Source organism: Felis catus, chromosome B3 (genome assembly GCF_018350175.1).
Source record: "Felis catus isolate Fca126 chromosome B3, F.catus_Fca126_mat1.0, whole genome shotgun sequence".
Taxonomy (NCBI): Eukaryota; Metazoa; Chordata; class Mammalia; order Carnivora; family Felidae; genus Felis; species Felis catus.
Window position 1 is genome coordinate 145,338,977 of NC_058373.1, and position 6,000 is coordinate 145,344,976.

The following is a 6,000-nucleotide window of genomic DNA, read 5'->3' on the forward strand; positions in this document are numbered from 1 at the left end:
TGTTCATCCACCTTCCTGTGCCCACAAAAGCACTGTCAATTTCCTGAAGAAGTGGTACCTGTTCTTGTCACAATTCAAACCCTTCCTCTTCTTCAAGGTTTCCCCAGATCCCCCCAGGAGAACTTCTCCCAAACTGCTCAGTCCTGGGTCACCTGTCACAACGTGCCACCTTAGAGCTGGCGACATACCTGTTCAGCCCAGGGGTCAGTTCCCTCAGGCAACAAGTGTCGCCTGGGTTTCCCCTGGGTGCCCAGCACTGGTCCAGGCTGTGGTGACAGAACCCTGAGCAAGACAGACATGGTCCCTATACTCATGGAGCTTATATTCTGGTCAGGGGAGAAGATGATAAACAAGAACACGAAATAACTTCCAACACTGGTTAAGTGTATTAAAAAAAAAAAAAAAAACAATAAAGCCAGATAATGTGACGGAGGTCGCTGCTTTTTCCAGAAGAAGGTGACATTTGAGTTGGGAGCAAAATACCGAGGAGGTAGCCTGGCAGGACTCCTCAGGGAGACTGTGTGAAGGAAGAGAAAAAGCAGGTGAGAAGGGAACGAACTGACAGCAACTCTGGGGGCAGCACTGGGGGCTCAAGGGAGGAGCCGGGGGGAGAGCGAAGGGAGGTAAGATCAAGTCTGGGTTTGGGAGCCATGAGGAGCCTGGATTTTATCTTGGCACTTTTCCAGGGGACGAGAGGGGCCTGGTTTCTGCTTTCCAAGGCCCGGTGGGCACCGCGGGGAGGATGGCAGGAGTGGAGAAGGGAAGCCCCTTAGGAGGACTAAGGAAGAAGGCGGATGTGGAGAAGGGGACTCCCTTCCGTTGTGCTTGAAGGGGGGTTCTTAGGAGAGACAGAAAGAAAGGCCCTGGGATGGCCCCCGAGGCTTCCAACCAGTGCTGGGGAGCTGGTGTGGAGCAGCCCACCTGGTGCCCACAGAGCCCACTGCAGGCCTGGGGAGCTGGCACTGGTAGGTCCAGGGCTGTGTCCTGTTTTGCCATGCCTCCCTGGGGAGGGCCACCCTCTCTCTTCACTTCAGGACCCCCTCCCTCTGTCCAGCACCCCCCCCCCGCCACCCCACCTTGCCATCTACTCAGCACTCCAGCCAGACATTGGGCATGACCTAGGCCTCTCCCCCTCTCTGCCAGCCAACCCTGTTTCCCACTGCACCCTAACCTGAGCCACCCCCGCTGATTGAGCCCCCCTAAGGCCAGAAGGGTGTTTCCAAAGTGTAAATCACACCTGGCCACTTCCCCAGTGGCTCCCCACAGCCCTCAGGGTTCCCCACACCCAGCAAAGGGTAATTAACCGCCCCCCCCAGGGGCTCAGGAGCTCCTGCTCCCCAGCCCGTCCACCTTCCCGTGCCAGACACTCCCCCCACCTCCACCCATCCCCAGGCCAACTCCTACCCCAGCCACTCCGCCCTAGAGGTGGCCAGCGTGCCCCCAGCCCCCTGCCCCACAGTGTGGAGGTGGGGACAGTGGGGAGGGGGCTCCACTCTCACAGTTCCCGGGAGAACCCTTGTTAGCTGTGAATCAGTCGTGGTTCCGTTCGCTCATGTGGCGCATGAAAGGATATTTTTGTCGTCAAGGTTAGAAAAGACCACCGCCAGCGATCTGTGTGTTTTTCGTGCTTCGCTGGGCTGTCGGGGGTGTGTGCCCTCCGCGTGTGGCCCCCACCCCGCCGGCACAGGGCAGAGCGGGCGCCACTCTGCGGGTGGCGCGTGGCCCGTCGCGCGCACCGAGGGAAATGAGCCCGGCCGCCGGGCACCGCGCCCGGCCGCTACCACGCGCGGGGGCCTCAGGCGGGGTCTGAGGAGCGGGGGAGCGGAGCCCACTCCGCCGCCGCCGGGGCCGAACGGCCGGGTCACTCACTGCCTTGGGGTGCGGCCTGCCGGTGGCGGGACACAGCAAATGCTCAGCACACGGTAGCTTCCACTCACCCTGCGGTGGACCCCGTGAGGCAGGTGCTCTCTGAAGCCCAGAGAGGTTTCGCCACTTGCCCAGGGCCACGGAGCGGGGACCGAAGGTGGCTGGGACTGCAACAGCTCCCGCCGGTGCCAGAGCGCCCGCCGCAGCGCCCGGGGCGCCGCAGGCTCCGCCCCTCCCCGCCGCGCCGCAGTCTCCGCCCCTCCCCTCCGCGCCGCACCTCCGCTCCTCCCCGCCGCAGGCTCCGCCCCCAAGTGGGCGGAGCGTCCCCAGAGAGCCCGGCTTCCCCGGGGTTCCGCCAGGTGCTCGCACGCGCGCGCACACTCACGTACGCACGCATGCATGCACACGCTCACAAGCCCTTCGTCCTGGTCTGAGGCCTCAGCCGCATTCTCCCCTCCACCTGGGATTCACCTCGGGCCTCTGTGGGCAAGAGAGAGGGCTGGGCTGGGCTGGGACGCTCGTGGACTCGCTCCTTGATTCATTGGTTTCTGATCTTTATTGTGTCCCCCCTCAGTGCTAGAATTGAGGCTACGAGGTCGCACTCCCTGCCCGCAGGGAACTTGTTAGAGGTCTGGCCATAAACGCAGTTTAGCCGCAGGTCTTTTGTTCTTCCCCAAGCCTCCTACCCTAGCCGTGCCCTTCCCCCACTCCGTTGCAATGTTTTTTTCCCCCAACATCTTTCCACTGGCTGCATCACCTCCCGCCGAGCCGCTCAGGGTCTCCTCAACAGCCCCCCTCCCCGTGCTCTCCTACATTTCAGGTGCTTCCAGTTTCCACCATTATTCATGATGCTGTCACATCAGTCAGGGTCCCATGGGAAAACAGATGGCTTCCGCAAATTAGGGAAATTCCAGGAGGGTTATTTACAAAGGGAGGTTGCTTACGGAAGTGGGGGGAGTAAGGGAGCCGCAGGGAGAGTGCAGGGCTCCAGGGCCAGCTCAGGGAGACCGTTACCACCCCCAGGGCTGCAGGGTGGAAGAGGAGGTCACCAGCAAAAGAGAGGCACCAAGGGGAGGCCTGACCTTGAGAGCAACTGATACAGCCTGTCCAAGGCCCCCCACCGGGAGGAGCTGGGATCTGTCCCCTGATCTCCTATCAGGGCACTTTACTGGGCAAACCCACTGGATTTGGTGGGTGCAGTTCATGGAGGTGAGCTTCCCCAGGCAGAGGCCAAGACTGAAACCCAGTTTTTACTTTAAATCCTGTATTCTGCACGCACTTTGCGTTGCTTTATGAGCTTAGAATCCATTTTGCAATAAAGAAGGTAAGAAAATATGCTTTCACATAGTGCCTATGAGCTTGGACTGTGGAACTAGACCACCTGCAACTTAGTTCCGGCTGTGTAACTTTGGCCAAGTTATACAACTTTTCTGTGCCTCCCCTTTGCTCATCTGTAAAATGGGGATAATAATAGGGTCTCCCACAAGGATGCTTGCCTGGATCGCATGAAATGATCCATGTGGCACACGGGGAATGCCCCACAGGCATTTGCTGATACCCTGTACTGGGTGAGCCGTTGCTGCCAGGCAAGGAGGGTCCCTGATCCCCGGACAAGCCAACGTCCTCCTCGCTGATCTGCAACCTTAGGCGCCCGGGCGTGCCAGCCTGAGCTCGAAATGCCCAGAGCCGAAAGATCAGCTGCGTAGCCGTGCCTACGACTCTCTCACTCGCCCACCTCAGCCTCCTCCACACAGACACGAACACGAGCTAGAACAGGGTGATCTGTGCTTTTTGCCAGCCCCAAAGACGGCAGCTGGCAGTGGGCTAGGCTCTCTTGGCGTGTGGAGACCGTGTGACCGACGAGTGTGATTTGTAGTGGGGTGCCCGAGATGGTCATGGACAAGTTCAGGAAGCTCCTGCACGTGAACAAGGACGACACCGGACATGCCTCCCTGTGACCCGGACGGGAAATTGCCCACCTGTTAGCCTGCCTGGGTGAGCAAGGAGGGAGGTTCAGCTGAATGAGGTGTAAAGAATATGTCAAGGCCACGCAGGACCCTTGCTGGAGAATAATACTGCTCTTGAAAGATGGGTCTGGCTGGGCCATGAGGGGAGTGGGCGTGCACACACACACACGCACGCACGCATGCACGGGTACAGGTTACAGCGCCTCACTCGCTTCTTGTCACCTCCCAAACGGGCTTCCAATGCTCTTTACGTGTAAAGAGTGATTGGAGACAGAAAGACCTGATTCAAATTCCAAATCAAAGCCCAAACGTGCAAAACTCGGGATAAAATGGGACAAAACACCTAGCTTTCTTTATGTTTCGAGTTACAGCTGATGCTTGAACAGTGCAGGGGTTAGGGGCCCTCAGGCAGTCGATAATCTGCATGTAACTTTTGACTCCCCCAATACTCAAGTGCAAATAGCCCACTGTTGACTGGAAGCCTTACCAATAACATGAAACATCGATTAACTCGTATTTTGTATGTTGTATGTCTTATATACTATATTCTTGTAATAAGGTAAACTAGAGGAAAAATACTTTAAGAAAATCATAAGGCAAGAGAAGATACGTTTACAGTACTACTATACTGTATCTATCAAAAAAATCTGTGTATAAGTGGACCCATGTAATTCAAACCTGTGTTGCTCAAAGATCAACCGTAATTCTTATTCTTACTAAAATAATCTATGGGCTTGATTCTTTTTACAATATTTTTTTAATGCTTATTTTTAGTTTTGAGAGAGAGGGAGGGACAGAGCACAAGCGGGGGAGGGGCAGAGAGAGAGGGAGACACAGAATCCGAAGCAGGCTCCAGGCTCTGAGCTGTCAGCACAGAGCCTGACTCGGGGCTTGAGCCCAAGAACCGTGAGATCATGACCTGAGCCGAAGTCAGACCTTTAGCCGAGGGAGCCACCCAAGTGCCCCTCATTGACTTGATTCTTCAACGTTTTTTTATTTATTTTTGGGACAGAGAGAGACAGAGCATGAACGGGGGAGGGGCAGAGAGAGAGGGAGACACAGAATCGGAAACAGGCTCCAGGCTCCGAGCCATCAGCCCAGAGCCTGACGCGGGGCTCGAACTCACGGACCGCGAGATCGTGACCTGGCTGAAGTCGGACGTTTAACCGACTGCGCCACCCAGGCGCCCCACCATTGACTTGATTCTTAACCACACAAATAGTATGCAAAGACTTTGATGTAAAACAGCAGGCCCAGGCCCGTCTATGAGTCATGTGCCCCAGGGACAATGCTTTCAACTCTTCTATAGTTTGTGTGTATATGTGTTATCTTCGTATTTGTAAATATCATGCTGTTGTTCCTTGATTTTTCAACTCTCAATATTATTGACTGGCTTCCTACTCTGATGGATGAGAATTTAGCAAGCTTACTCTCCTGGGCAGATTTTCCCATCGTGTTCATGTTTTGAAGTCATCGGGGGCGAGTAATACAATTTAAAAAAAGAGCCTTGGGGCACTTTCTCTCAAAAATAAATAAACATCAAAAAAAAAAAAAAGAGGCTTAACAGGAATTTCTTTGATCCCAGCCTTAGCAACATTTTTTTTTCCAGGTATGTCTTCTCAGTCAAGAGAAATAAAAGCAAAAATAAAAGATTAGGACTACACCAACTACAAAGCTTCTTCCCAGCAAAGGAAACCATCTACGAACAGAAAGGCAGCCTACAGAATGGGGGAAGATATTTACAAATCACATATCTCATAATGGGTTGATTTCCAAAATATATAGAAGAACTTCTATAACTCAGCACCAAACCAAACAAACAATCCAGTTAAAACATGGGCAGAGGCCCTGAATAGACATTTTCCAAAGAAGACATCCAGATGGCCAATAGACACACGAAAAGACGCTCCACCTCACTCATCATCAGGAAGTGCAAATCAAAACCACAACGAGGTATCACCTCACACCTGTCAGAACGCTGTTCTCAAAAACACAAGAAACAGTAAGTGTCAGCAAGGATGTGGAGAAAAGGGAGCCCTCGTGCACTATTGGTGGGATGTAAATTGGTGCAGCCACTGTGGAAGACAGTATGGAGGTTCCTCAAAAAACCAAACATACAACTACCATATGGTCCAATAATTCTACCATTGGGTATTTACCCAAAGAA

General features: G+C 54.2%; 1 protein-coding gene across 1 annotated transcript in view; it reads right to left on the reverse strand.

Moving 5' to 3' along the window:
• Nucleotides 1–2,103, reverse strand: part of PPP1R13B (protein phosphatase 1 regulatory subunit 13B) — a 101,028-nt gene extending 98,925 nt beyond the window's left edge. The window contains exon 1 of the mRNA XM_023256110.2: nucleotides 1,938–2,103. The gene's annotated coding sequence lies outside the window, so the exon portion shown is untranslated. The remainder of the gene's footprint in view (nucleotides 1–1,937) is intronic.
• Between the last annotated feature and the right edge of the window lie 3,897 nt (nucleotides 2,104–6,000).